The sequence below is a fragment of the Triturus cristatus genome, chromosome 2_1 (assembly GCF_964204655.1).
Source record: "Triturus cristatus chromosome 2_1, aTriCri1.1, whole genome shotgun sequence".
In the NCBI taxonomy this organism is placed as follows: Eukaryota; Metazoa; Chordata; class Amphibia; order Caudata; family Salamandridae; genus Triturus; species Triturus cristatus.
In genome coordinates, this window is record NC_140581.1 from 447,971,041 (window position 1) to 447,986,348 (window position 15,308).

Sequence of the window (15,308 nt, forward strand, 5' to 3'; positions counted from 1 at the left end):
ATGTCCTGTCAAAGGACAAATGGTAGTTGAGTGTGCGCGTGCCTGTGGGTCCAACAGTCAGATATGCCATGAGTGGCACGAGTTAATTCAACGTAGCCATGTGTGTAACATCTTTATACAGGGACCAGACCCCGGAGCTCGGAGTAGAATGTGTCATTAAACCATGCGTACACACCAGCTTGTGAATAGGGATAGCGTGAAATGTTTGGGAACCTCGGTCACGTGGGCAGTTACTGATGTCACAGCAGATCTCAAAACCTCAGCTGACATCATCACAAAAAAAGAACGTTCTAGAATGCTTACTATTGGTGATTGTTAGAGGTGCAGGGCTGGGCAAAGAACGGTCTTTTTGTGCTCTACACTGGGTGGCCCCTTTAACAAGAATCTTATTTGATTAATCTCTTAATATTACCCAAAGTGCAAAATTGGGTCTGGGTGAAATTTTTAATTCCGCTTGCGGAATTGGAGGCATTTTGGTAATTCTGCATTATTCTTGTAACGTGAAATTACTTGATAAATTAAAATTCTGCCCTCCTCCGGCAGAATTAAAAATGATGCAGTGGTTTGATTTCTAAAGTTTCGAAACCACTGCTTACCACTCGGCGGCCTTGCATAGTCTGCAGTGATTACAAATTTTAATCACTGCGGACTATGTAAGGGCATCGAATGGTATTTGGCCACGCTATTTTCTTAGGCAAAATGTATCCTCATATCCATTTGTGGACACAAGGGTACATTTGCGTGTAGAAAAAAGCACCAAATGCCCACTCCGCCTGGTTGTGGAATTCCCCAGAATCTGGTGGAATTTTGATGTAATACCTTAGAATCAAAATCTGCATATTCCGCCCACCCCTCCTCAATATTTACTCTTGCTTCCCGAATTTGATGAGTATTAAGTGACCATGTTTCAATAGGAAATAAGAAGAGCGTGGGTGTGGAAAGATGTCTGCCGTCTCGCGTGTTTCTACTTGCTTGTCCTCTGGTTCCTTTGCATGGCTTGTCCTGTACCAACCACTCTTGACTTACCTGTGACAAAGATCTGAGTGAGGAGTACATTTAAACCTCTTAGTGTGCCTCCGGTGCCACCTCTCACTTGCTCTCGTGAGAGTCTGGGAAGTCGGGCGGGTGGCTCAGTGTTCTTGTCTGCTCCTTGCTCTGTGACTGGGTCCTCTGTGTGCCATTCACTCTTAATGAATAGGGTGGTCCCCATCAGACGATCTCCATTAATCTCCCCCTTCTCTCCCCTTGCCCTCTGGTGTGCAGGTGGTGCTACGTCCTTCCTCTATGTTTCTAAGTACTTCTTCCCTTTCCCTCCCTGTGCACCAGCACATTTTCTAACCCTCACTTCTACACATTGTAAGTCTGTCTCCTGGGAGCCTCTCCAGCCCCATGCTTGCTTCTCCACAGTCCGCGCTGTTCTCCTCAGCATAAGTGCTCCCTGTGCCCTGGTACTCGTCTTCTTCCTTCTCACCCTCCTGCCTTGGTACAAGAACCAGCGCATACATGTCATTGTGCCGCCTTTCTCTAAGCTGCATTGCAGTGTAGTCAAGCGGGCAGAGTGGCAAGGGAAGCCACCCTGTGGTAAACAGACCTACTAAGAAGATGGGGAGACACGGTCAGCGAAACCATTTTTTTTTCTTTGACACTAAAGGCTAAATATTTATTAAAATGACTCTTGGGCTCGTGTATTTACAGTTTACTCTGAGAGATAAGTTAATAAACAAGCATTGCCAAAACTAGCATTGTTGGCCTAAACAAGCTTGTGCAATGGTTATTTTTTATTCTATTTGAAGCATAGTTCAGAAAATTAGAAAAAGATATCACACCACCACCAAAACATGGTGCTGTATGCTTGAAATTAAAATGTAAAATGATAAAAAGTAAATATTACATACAATTATTATAGAACCGTAAGGTGCTTACTAGCAGGCAGGTGTACATAAAACAGATATAGAAACCCTTTTTGATTTAAGGCACCTCGCACACATTTCTTACTTGCACAGTTCTTAACCGCTTGGCTTCAGTGGATGAACTGTTTTATACTTATGTCCACAGCAGTACATTCTCGAATGTGAATGGTTTGTCCACTGTAGTGCACAAAAAAATCCTTGTGCTGTAAGCATCAGAAGGATTTAAAAAAAAAAAAAACCCAGGACAGACGAGAACTTTCCTTGCGTCACAATAACTGCTGTTACTTTGATTGGTGCTTGGGTGGATGGGACATAACTGTGCACTCCACCCAACCCCTCGAGCGCTGATCTGTGCGGGAGCGATGCATCCCAAGAGGATCCTGCTTGGTGACCCATCCTCTAAACACCATGCAAGCTTTTGGGGGGCCGCACCCTGTGTACAGCTTAGCGCTGCTCGCTCCTACAGGGTCAACCTGGCCCATGGTCAGCTCATTCTCATTGGTCCATTTAATCTGTTGTGGACTGTAAAGTTAGTCCTTGATGCCACCCATGCACAAACCTTCCTTACTGAAGAGTCTATAAACATCCTGTGCGACTTTGAGTGCTCGTATGGACGAGACCTATGTGCATAGCTTCTTCCTGTACTGGCACTACCTGACTGAAGGTTTCACAGGAAGTGACCCCGTCAAAATAGAAGTATACGTCCGACAAATTATTTAAAAACCACAAAATAATACTGATCTAGAAATAGGCTGAGGCTGCTTTAGTTACCCTTCTGTATTTTAGCCATGGAGTTGCCATTATGTGCTGTCACAATGTGTTTTTTGCATTTGTCACCCGAGTGGGAAGGGTATGCCCAGGCGTGGCTCCCGTGCCCTCCATACCACTGCAGTCAAGCTAGCCTGGCTGATAAAGGGCGTTTCCCTGAAACCGGTCCTAGGATGCTTGTATCTGGCCCAGGGAGGACCTGGCCTGGCAGTTCGGGCTGGACTGTTCCCCTGGGGAATAGGGTCAAGACTGATTTGCATATGGCTGGGTTTAAACTGGAATGGCATGGTGAGCAAAATAAAAAAGATGGTTTTAGGCCCATATCTTTGTACAGGGGTGAATATTTGACATTGTTCAACTTTCTGTCCATCAGTTGTTCTTTTTGCATTTGTCACCATGTGCACTGGCGCTTGTTAACCAGCACATGCCCTGCCAGTAATGCCAGTCACTGATCCTCCTCTTGTGACCTCTTTCTCACAGGCTTGTAGGCTTGCAACCTCGTTGGGCCCAAATTCTGGTAGAGCTTCCTGTTATTAGAGAAGCCCGCACGTTTGCTTCCGCCATATGCATAAGGCACGTGGGATGCAACAGGGCCCTCTAGTCACATGGTTTGTATACGGCCTGCTTTAGTCCCCGTTCCTACTGACTGGGCAAGTATAAGTAGAGGCCACTTGTCCCTGTGTAGACCAGCCTGCAGGCTACTGGTTTGGTAAGCAAAGACACCAGGGTCGGCAACGGTTATGGACAATGGACACAGCTATGACATAGCTGTGCCTGCGCTCGGCTCTTGTGGCTGACGGTACTCTTTATGATAGTACGGCGAGTCATAGGACCACCCTATTGGTATTCCTATATTATGCCGACTAGTTCCTCAATCAATCTTGCAGTAAACACCAAAGCGCCATGGGTAGCAGCTGTGATGCAGGACTCCCTCATCCCCGCTGTCGGTCGCTGAACCACAACTAAACTTGTTTTAAGTCCCTCAAAGATAGAGATAAGTTTGACTACATTCAAGATGTCATTATTAGAAATGTTTGTATTTGTACAGTTAATTCCAAGGTCCCACAGCGTCCAGGTTTAAAAAGGACATACAGAAACAAATAATGCACTTTACCTAATCTGAGGCTTTGTCGGGTCCAAAGAAAGAAGGCAAAGAAAAGACCACTTCAATATTCCTACAGTCATACCTCAACATCTTTTCAAAATGTCTTTCAGACCCAAGTCTTCAGAAACAGATATCCAGTTTTGTTGAATACAGGGCCGATGGCACCTTTTTTTTTTCTTTACGAGCATAGCTGTCAGAGATTAGAGATGGGGGGGAAATCTCACTTTTCCCAACTATAGAAGTGGGGAGCCACAGGGTGGGCATGTGGACTTCGTGCCCAGTATTTTTTTGCTGGCATACATTTAGCAGCACCGAAGGGAAGAGCACTGCAGCACCGAGGGGAAGAGCACTGCAGTTGGAGGTGGCAAAATGACCGTGGGCAGTGTGGAGAACAGAGCCGGGGCAAAATAAAAAGCAAGAACAGCAATCCGTGTGGGGCAAACCCCAGCATTGTGTGTTCATGTTTGCCGCAATGAAATTCCCTAAAATCTGCAGGGTTGATGGACTGTTCCCGTGAGGAGCAGGCTCAGTACTGATTTGCATTAGATGGGCCTCTGTCTACCGTGGCACAGTGGGCAAAAAACGATGGGTTGGAATGCTACCCAGAGTGATTGCCACTGGTTTGACTTTTTGCAAGCGTTCATGCCCTCACCTTGTGGGTATTTGTTTGCCAGTAGTATGCCTGGAATCCAGAGACTGGTGCAGCTCTCCAAGCCTACTTCTGCAATATTTGTGAATTCCCAAAAGTAGTACATTTACACCCTCTTAAGATGGGTGAAGCCTTACTACCTTTTTGATAAGCAAGTCACTACAAATGTTGACGTTTTCACTTCACAAAATTAGCAAGTTAGAGTTGTTAATGAAATGAGAATAGCGAGAAAAAAATCGACACAGACTGAGCAGACCCTACTCCCTGCCCCAGACTGTATTATGAAACCAAAAATGCATTTTAGAGAGTGTCCTACCTTAAACATGCCCCCGGAAGCTAAGCCCCGGCCCAGCCCACCTGTGCCTGGTAGTTATCCCTGAGAACTCATGACGGTCACGTAGAACACAACAGTCTAGAGTCCCTGCTTTGGGATCACATATTTTAAATGTATTTTCAATGCATGCAGTATTCATCTCTGCTACAAGAAGCCTTGATGGTAGAGTTGTCAAATCGATGCATGAAGGTGGGGATACATGTTTCCAATCTTAGCCTTTTACAAGTCATTATACCAAGCGACTGAACCTTATGTACCAAGCCTGAGAATCAAATATAGGTGGGTGCTCCAGTAAAGCTGAGCCAAGGGTCTGGCTTGGCTCTGAGCCCACGCATGAGCCAATGCTCAAAAACATTTGGAATGTATATCGTGCAAAAAACATGTAAAAATATGACAGTCTATTCAAAATTAAGAAAAGTGTATTTCTTTAACACACCGAAGCATTTCACCTTAGTACATCAGAGTCTATCACTGGATAGACAGATATCTATTAAAAGTGATTGAACATAAAACGTTAACGGCTCAACGACAACGCCATTAGTTAACTAAGAGGCAAGTCGGTAGTCATGTAAACCGTAAACGTGGCTGAGATTCTTATTATAGCTGCAGCAACATTATAGCCTATTAAATCAAACCTAAGAGGTGCTTGTATAGCGCATATCCTGCACTCCAGTATTTAAAATTGGTCTCGGGATAATAAAGAAAAATTAGGCAATGCGAAATAAGATGTTTGCCTAGAATCACACAATTTGAAAAAAGCAGGGAGGCCCTATTGATCCCAGGAAATCTGGTTCGACATTTGAAGCTGATGGAAAACGAGAGAGAGATATATATATATAGAGAGGTGGTTTCATGTTTTTTCTATTTTCGGGCTATGACCAGAAAAACTGACAGACATGCCAAACCCAGCTCGGAGCCTCCGACCCAACTACCAAGCCAGGGATGTATTAATTTGGGGCTGTGTCACAACCCAAACCTACTCCCCCAGCCTCATCACTGCTTTTTCTTTCCACTTCAATGGCCGTGTTTAAAGCTTCATTGCCTTACCATGCCAATTTATACTGGTTTAGCCACGGTTTATCTGAAAATCATATACAAAACGTGTGAGAAAATCCAAGGTGACTTGTGCTCCTGGAATGCCCATTTCCAGCTATGGTGTGAGCTTGACCGTCATAGGGAAACTTTCAGAAGTCTGATGTGCCGTGGGCTGCTTACAGAACCGGATGGGCTCGGAGATTCTCAGTACAACAAGCCCTAAAAATAGCCCCCAAGGAGCACCACACTATTTTCTTGCAGGCTCATAGATTATTCAATGCTACAGAGAAATATTGCTTTAGTGTACTTGTACGATACAATCAAGTACATTGGACTATTGTCGGTGCTTAATTTATATAAGAATAGGTAGAGCAAGCCAGTGCCCGAAGCCTTGCTCAGAAGCCAGCGGTCGGTGAAGTTAAATGTCCGCACGCCGCATACCAAGGCTGGTAGTCTTAAATCTGCTACTAGACACCCCCTATCCCTTTTCCTCGCTCTTGCAGGTTCCTGCTTTCTCCCTTTGTGATGGTTTTGCCATCTTTCTCTACCTCAGTCTTTCAGATTTGTGTGCATTTCCCTCTCATACACTTGGCAAATATCTGCTACAGGAGATAAGTGTTGGTCCAAAAAACAGGTGCCGGTTATCCCAACTGACCACCACCAGCTCAAATTAAGCACAGACTATTCTTCATAAATAGCTGCAAACTCTGACTTTTTCGCAGATATATATAGAATAGTGTGCTTTCAAATACCATTAGCATATGAGAAAAGCTCCGCTGCCTCCTTCTAGGCTCTCCTTTTAGAGGGTCACATTTTCTTGCTTGGTGCATTATGGGTCTGGCTTTTAAATGCATTCCAGGGTTCCCGTTTGCTTTCAGGTTCAGCTCTGGTATCAATACACGTGTGTAACAGTAACAAGCTGTTGTGTAAATAAATATTTAATATGTATGTATAGTTTGGAAGAGGCGGCAGAGGTGAAATACAATGGGTACACTTCAAAAAATGGAAATATATTCTGGGGTGTGATTTATGAATCGGAACCACAAATAATGTTTTTAGAGAGGTGTGGGAAAGTGAGGAGTAGCATGAGGCAGTGTTTTCCAGAAAGTAAGGTGCGTGCTGGGAGCTACCATTTCCCTGAACGGCTGGTGCAAGTCCTGTAATTGTGATCAAACAAGCAAAGCCAGTAGGTGTCGCCTAAGCGAGCTGTTTCTTTTGTCAAAGTTTTAGGCGTGTTGCGCAGCAGCATGGCTGAAGGATTTATTTTTTAAAAGCGCTATGGTGCAGCCACCGCTGGCAATGCCTGGATGGGGCGCTCAACAACAAGAAAGCACAGACGGTGCAGTCAACAATATGAGGCTGGGAAGGGGCCGGCAACACAATGTGAAACTGTGGGAGGGAGAAGCAACATAACGCAGGCAAGCAACAATGCAGGGTGGGATGGGGTAAGCATTAACACAGCACGCAACAACTGGAGCAAGCAAAACAATGCAGGTGAGGGGCGCAAGCAACAAAGAGGGAGGGCGGGACAAGCAACAAAAGCAACAAAAAAATGAAATTGACCTTGTGCAATGTAATCCGGGACATAGCTTTGACAGTTACGAGTGGGGAGGGGGGGAGGGGTTTAGCTGCAGATTTCCAAAAATCATGCTGGCATATAATGTTAAAACACTTTATACGATTAGGAGGCACATGAAGGGGCTAAAGGGGCAGTGGAAAGGGAGACTAATGCAGGTTGGTAGGAGTACTAAGTGAGAAACACTATTTTGTAAAATAACCAACATTTTTTAAGACTTTCAAAGCTGAAACGGAGAGAGTGTGAGTGTGTTTTCGTTGGTGTTTATGCAAAAATTCCTGGTGAAATCCGACAAACACCTCACCATACCCTACTGAAAATACATTTACTAGGGGTGTTTAACACCCCAAACACCCCCTAAATCTAGGTCCATGAACGCAATGTGGTGATCATGTAAAGCACTCTAATTAACTCGTGCCCATTTCACACTATATTTAAATAAAAAAACAAAAGTGTACCAGAATCTGGTGCTCATGTATAGCACTCTAATGCCCCTGGGTCAAATTTGTGCTATATAAAAATAAAAACTGCAACACAAAGCGGGACAAGGGGGTGGGGAAATGGCCGGTAAGCACATGCACTCTTACGAAGAACTACAAGAAAAAAGTAACCTCGAAAGCCTGAGCAGTGGAAGGACACTGGACAGAGAAGCTGTATTTGAGCCATGCTCCACCCGAAAAGAAGTGAAGCCAGCACATGCTGACCAAACGGAGCAAGGAAATAAGTGACAACTTAGCCAACCAATGGTATGCAATGGGTGGGCTCTAAGCCCCCTGTAAGTAACCAAATGTTTCACAAGTGACAACGCATGCACTGTCCTAGTCGAGGCCTAAAAAGGCATGATGCAGACACTAGGCCGGAAACCAGGAATGGGTGGAACTATTACTCTGATTAGACCAAATGAGTGACCTTTGGCCAATCATACTGGTCGGCATGTCAGGAGGCTTTTCAAGGTAAAACCCAAAATAAGAGTCGCTGGACATTTCGGTCTTTGAACTTTTTGCCCCTTACTGTTATAGGTGGAATTCCAAGAACCTGCAGAATTGCATCCATTTTAATCCCTCGTTGTAATAGCATGGTGCTGTATGACTCGTCCACATAAGAGTCTTACTGATTCCGTAGGTAAGCTGTTATTTAAGAGACACTAACGTTGAGGGCATTGCACCATATTTAATGTTACAGGAAAGGAAGTATTCTCTGCAATAAAGCTCATCCTACCACAGAAAAGGAGTGTAATGGGAAGGTGGGCTTTTAAACTGAGTGCTACTGTAGTGAACCAGTGGAATGTATAAACATGTGACATAAAACATGGATGTCTTATTCAGCTGTGGTTTCTACATAGGGGCTTAAGGGGGTTACAACCTAACTGCAGCCATTACTTACATGCAGTGCTTCTGTGCAGTGCAGTACAGCGCTTCTGTGCATCAAAGCGCTTTTGTGCATCACAGCATGCCACCACACGGAGCTGCCGCCTCTCCCAGTAGACAGTAATAGGCATGGCTTTATTGCCAGCTAGCAGCTAGGGCTTTTTGACTAAACTGCGCATGTCAGGTTGGCTGGTATTCTGCTTATGGCCAAATAGACATGTGCAGTCTATGGTTTCTCCTTAGACATAGCTATCAGTGAGCTGGACAAGCAACATAGCCCCATCGGTTTCAGATGGAGTGCTGTGGTCACCTGTCCCAGTGAATCCTCGCACTGCTCTTATGCTGTTTACTATTCTAAACCGCATGAGAGCAGATTGACTGCTGAGGTAAGTTTATTATTGGTTATCTTTATTTTTTTTATAACGCGTCTTATCTTTTCTTGTTTCTTGTAATGGCAAATCGCTTGAATACTGTTTGTTGAGTTTGCGCTTAAAAACTGCAACGTTGACATGGTAGCAGCAGCAACTTGCTGCTGTTACCATGTGAACGTTATTTTTGCAGTTTTTACTTGCTGCCAGTAAGTACCCTATGCCTCACCATTTTGTAGAGTTACCAGCCGCCACTGGACTTATTATTTCTTACCTTTTTTCCTTAATTGTTCTTCTAGGTATGGCTTCTGCAGCATTTCTGCAACCCACTGAACAAGAAGCCCTCTGTGATTGGTGAAACAAGTGAGTAGAAACATATTTTAGGCTATTTTTCATTCATTGCAGCTATCTGAGTGCTTGGATGGAGAAAGACCTGCTTCAGCCACATTGACCCTCCAGGTGTAGCACATTTATAGTACTGTAGCTAAAAGGCCCTCATTGCACTGTATATAAAGGCCTTCATTGCAAGTGGCATAGAGTATAATCCTTCAGTTCCCCTTTTTCTATCTGTTCTGCCTTGACAGAATCTTTTATACTTCTGCATAATGTAAAGACAGAATCGTATATTTCACGCTTACTCATTCTGCATACACAGTGAGCACTCTTCTGTAGGACCACCCCTGGACACGCATGTGTGTGCTCTGAGAAGAAGTATGCATTTTGGTGGGAGCACTTGCTGTTCACCAATTCTGGCGCCACTCCCTAAGGTCTTGTGGATGAGTTTGAAATTTGCTCCCACATAATTTCTCATATGTACGGAACAAATTTGCAACTTCTATGGGGTTCATAAGCAATTCTATAAATACTCCTGTAAATCTGGGAGAGTTGATATTTCCAAGAGTACTCGCGTGCTTAACGTGACCGTCTGTAATTCCCACCATACTGAAGATTGTGCACCAGTAAATCTGACAAAAATTAACTTTTCATACAATGTACTTTATTTTTTATACGAGGCAATTTTTTTCCATGAAGAAATTCTGTTCCTGGCACCTCCATTAAATGGAAGGGTCTTTCCTTCCCATTCGTACTGTTTCAAGGCACTTAAGGCCAAATGTACGTAGTTTTTTTGAGCTCACAAATGGCCCAATTCACAGAATCAGGCCGTTTTGCGACCGCAACAATAGCATTTCTATATGTACAGAACACTATGGGTTTGCGATTCGGTATAAGAAAGGGGTGTGTTTAGGGCGTTCCTTCCCAATAGCCACTTTTGGTGGTATGCGGGAATATTTTGTGACCGAAATGCAGTCGCAAAACATTCACATTTAACAGCTTACTTCAAGTAGGTAGTAACCTATTCACAAACGGGAAGGGGCCCCCAAGGGACCCCTTCGTGAATGGTTGTGAAAACAGTGCCTACTCTTAAAACACTGGAAGAAAACTTTTCATTTTTGTTTTCGAAACTCATCACATTTATTTTAGGAAAACTGGCTGCATCTAAAAAAAACATTGCTTTTTTGAAAAGCAATCACAGACATGATGGTCTACCCTCTCAGCAGGCCACCATCCCTGTGATTTTAGTGATTCCCAATGGGTCACAATTTGCGACACACCTCATGAGTATTAATGAGGTGGGTGTATTTGCAACCCACAGAGAATTGCAAACAGTGTAAAATATACTATTGTACGTTGTTGTTTGCGATTACATATTAAGAATCGCAAACATTCTCCATTAGGTAATCGCAAACACAAAGGTATGTACATCTGGCCCTTACTCCTTTGACAGGAGCACATTTAGCTGGCAACCTAGCTGGAAAACGTATGTGAAAATCCACAAAAATATAACTGTATAGGTATTATGCACTGCTGCTGAAGGTGGCACTAAGCAGGGACGCTACGAATCCTACCGCTAACCGTAAACGAACAAATGTGGCAATCCTGCCGTATTGCCCAAACTGTCACTTGTGCTAGTGATCTTTTTGAACTGAAAATGTCATCAATCCTGATGTGCGAATAGCCATTGGTATTTTGCACATATAATTCATAGTGAATTGCACAAGCAACTTTATGAAGCACATCCTAATTCCTTTAGTGTTTCTGCTAGTAATTGCACTTCAAGATATGGCTTCTTGGTTAGGTTTGTTTAACATCCAGCACTGATGCACCAATATTTCTAGATGAAAAATTTGACTTCTTGGCCTTTCACCCGACCAAGCCACATTTCCCAAAACAGATCAACGTTTTTAAATAGTTGAGAAAATGCCCATCCACCAGACTATAGAAATTCTTCAACCTGCAGAGGGTTCTGTTCTTTCTAAGTCCTATATATGTTTTTTAAACATGGAAATGTGGAGATGTTGGCTGATTTATATTGCGAGTTATATTGATGCTCGAACTGTCCACAAGAGTTGTGCATCTCTTATTAATGCGTTTATGATTGGGAAATATTGAACCCACTACATTGTTACGCGAAATGCTGGTGGTTTTCTTTCATACCTGTAACCTAGGCAACCGTGCTGAGGGCAGAAACTTGAGAGGTCTTCTGTGGGGTCTCTGATTAAAACGTTTCTGTTTAGAGCCGACTACACAAACTAAAGACACTTACTTGGTCGTATTACATCAGGTGAGCCCTGCAAGTGCTTGTTTAAGATTCAGGATCCTCCAGGGTTTTGGGCTCACTGGTGTGTTAAACATCTGAAAAGCTGGTGCAGTGGTATTTTACTACCTTAGACAGCGGGAGAGGGTTGTGTGTCATGGGAACTTTAAAGGTATGTGTTATTATTGGCTGGAAAAGTGGCAACATTTGACATGTCTAAAGGAAACTATATATCATGTACACAAAGTAAAATCTAGCACAATTAAAACATAATGGGGCACATCAACCACAGTACAACATACCATCACATTGCAATAATGCAGCACAAAAAACAACAGTACCGATCACCACCACAACAAAATGCCACATAACCAATATGCGCAAAGTTTGTTTTCACTAATTACCACCTCCGGAAACCTGCTTTCATAATACAGTAAAAGGCGTTTGCCCCAAGCTCTGCCATAACCTACTCCCACGGACACGAAGTAGCACAAGTCAAAAATATGTTCTCGCTCTTTTTCATGCATTTAGGGGGCACGACCAGCGTTGGTGAGAAATCCCACTGAAACCTTGCATGGTAGATAATGGCTAAACATGTATTTTATGTTGATGACGTGCAGTGGAAGCTAGTTGCATCAGTCCACCCAGAGTGGTGTTCTGCTTGGATGTTGAAGCCTACGCACGTCAATGCACACACCGCTCCTTTTCGTCTCTTGAGAAATGACATGACCATGCCAAGTCATTCACCTGTCCTCCACAAGCATTTTCAAAAGTGGGCCAGACTAGTATTAATCTTCATATTTAAAAAAAATAGGCATTTTTAGGGTACTTTGCACGGCTGAACGTTAAATTGCTCCTGGCGGCAAACTGTTTAGTACGAAGACCCTTGTAATAATAAAGTGCACTCCAAGTAGTGAAAATGTCAGTGATTTATTCAAGTCCAGCATGGACAACCTCAGCCCTTGTCTGCTCTGCGGCTCCTTCCAACTCCCTTCTTGGACTGAATCCTACCATCCGCCTCAGTCTAAGCTCCATCGCAGATTCCAACTATGACATACCGTCATTCCACTTGGCTTATAATGCATAATAAGTAATACAATTGGCAATGGAATTCTGCACTTAATCCCTGCACACATTTCGCCCACTAAAACCTGGAAGAATTTGGGCAGGGAAATCCAGGTGAATGTGTTTTGCAGCTCAGAGCAGGGACAAAAACCAAGTAGTGTTACTACTTTACCGCCTGCTCGTACACATTCGGAAATGCAGGTAATACTGCACCTGCAATCAGTATTTACAGGGTCTGATATTAAGTCTCAAATTACCAGGGCATAAAGAGTGATGGTCTAAAAGTTGTACCGGATAACCTGAGGCAGGTGGGCGATTCTCGCTATACAGGGGAGCCAGCCTCGTTGTAGGCACCTCCAGAAGCCCATGTTAACGGTGATGGAGCTAGAGCGACAATAAGTACTATTTGCTGTGCTGTGCCTAGAAATGGATACACACCCACTGTATAGAGATCTGTGATCAAAATATAGAAAAGTGAGCAGCATCGGAAAGTAATCATTGGGAAATAAGTAGTAGATCGTGTCCAGACTTGAGGCAAGCCATTGGAGGATGTTTGCTTGGACCATTAGCCAATGCCCATCCAACTCTGCCAGGTTCCAATTACTTTTTGTGTCCCAAAGTTTCTTGTGGCTCCAGGGTGTGTTGGGTTGCAGCGTGGATGGGTTCAATCTTGGTGCAGTATAGCCACTAGCCCTGCTCAGCTTCTTGTAACTTATAAAGCTACAGCTCTTACTACCATGGTGATAACAATTTATGGGATGGGTAGGTTTATTGTGGGGTAAATATAAGGGCATGAAATTCAGTAAGCTTATCCTCCACCTTCCTGGCCACAACATGTTCTTCTCTTTGCTACAGAATAACACAGTAATTTTAGATCAGTTACCACCACAAAGTTGACCCAGGCTTGCAATAGTCCATAGTGATGCACAGGGGCTGAAGAAACACCAGTGACTTCCAGTGGAGTTTAGGACCAAATGTAATATTCTACTACCCATACGTAAATCATGCTGGCACAAAGGCACAGGACATGGACAGAAATTGGTTGTGCACCAGGCAACAGCGTAAATAAAACATGGGGGAAATCCCTTGGGGTACAGGGGCCAAGACTCTGGATTGACCTGAACTCCCAACTCACGGCGGAACCTACTCCTCTATATTTCACGAAACTCCTGAAGAAGCAACTGTTCACAATGTCATTCAACTGAAAACCTTCATGATCAAGGGGGCAAGTGAAGAATGGTGGACAGTGAATTTCTTGTTGCATCCAGATGGACTCTTTGCTACACTTGTCAATGTCCCAGCACCAGTCAGTGTTCCAAAGTTTCCGCAAGGTCATGCGGCACAGAACATGTTACCAATTAATTTCAAAGGCTGGGGTGGAAATCTGGTTTCAAGTTTATCCAACGAGTAGAAACTCTTGGTGTAGGCAGAGCAGTTGGGAGTAGTTCCTGCCATCTGCTGTGTGATCCATGGATCAAGGTGCACATTTCTCAGTCCAGACTAGTGCATAGCAGAGAGTCACCGGTCCCATGATGTGTTTGTGAGTACTGTGGCTATGAGCAGTAGGTTTCCTCATGGTGCTAGCTGGACGTGTATATATCTTTTTTTCAACTGGTTGCCATCGCGTCAAGCTCAGGTATCCAAAGCCGTTGTTCACTCTGTTTGCTGCAGCCTTTGTTTTTGCTGCCTAAACAGAATGATTTCACAGCACGATGTGGCCGCCCAATGTGAAACATTTGTATGTCGGCCTTCTCCCAAGTTTTGTGATCTACAGCATTTTATAAATGGCCTGAGGGGAAAGGTTAAAAGCTAACTTGTGTCTGCTGCTTGCATAGCTAAAACAATGAGCTGACTGACTGTGTGCCAAATAAAATAAATAGGCTTGCACGAAAGACTGAAGCTGCTGCAGAGTTCCTGTCTCTGTGCAGTGCAGAGAAGGCTCCACTCTGAGATCTTCATTAGCAGAACCGGTTGGGCGCGAGCACAGGGTGGATCATTGTCCCAGTACGCTGGGTCCGGTGGCTCAGTGAACTGATGCATCTACTCAAAGAGCCTGCATTTGACCTTCTGGTCGAGGATGCTAATCCCAGTGCGTGCACTCGATCTTTTATCCTTCCAAGGTGTTGAGAAAATGAGACCCTTAGAATTTGGGCAACAATAACCATCTGTTAATCAGCTCCAAGATGCCCCTAGGAGTGAACATGTACTTTACAGATGACAATACTTTGCATCCTCTTCTAGATTCACATGCTGTGCATTATTCCGCCATCTGGTGGTTGGGTCGGATATTATCTTATCAAACAGCATGTTTTCTTGGGCATTTGTATACTTGTTGCACATGACCCTTTTCTTTAACCTGCAAAAGTGCAGCGAGGTCTAAAGAAAGAGAGCACAGAAAGGCACTTCCTATAGGGTGGCAAGACTGCTCCAAGTGACCACGGCACCACCTTGTTAGTCCTCTGCTTTCTGTTTATAAAGGAGTAAGGCAATCCAATTGGTTGACGTTAACCCAAACTTCAAAGCCCACAATGCACG

General features: G+C 44.0%; 1 protein-coding gene across 1 annotated transcript in view; it reads left to right on the top strand.

Annotated features, from left to right (window-relative positions):
• The window catches only part of LHFPL2 (LHFPL tetraspan subfamily member 2), a 418,004-nt gene that overhangs the window by 189,508 nt on the left and 213,188 nt on the right, over positions 1–15,308 (top strand). Inside the window, exon 4 of the mRNA XM_085632259.1 lies at positions 9,412–9,475. The gene's annotated coding sequence lies outside the window, so the exon portion shown is untranslated. The remainder of the gene's footprint in view (positions 1–9,411; positions 9,476–15,308) is intronic.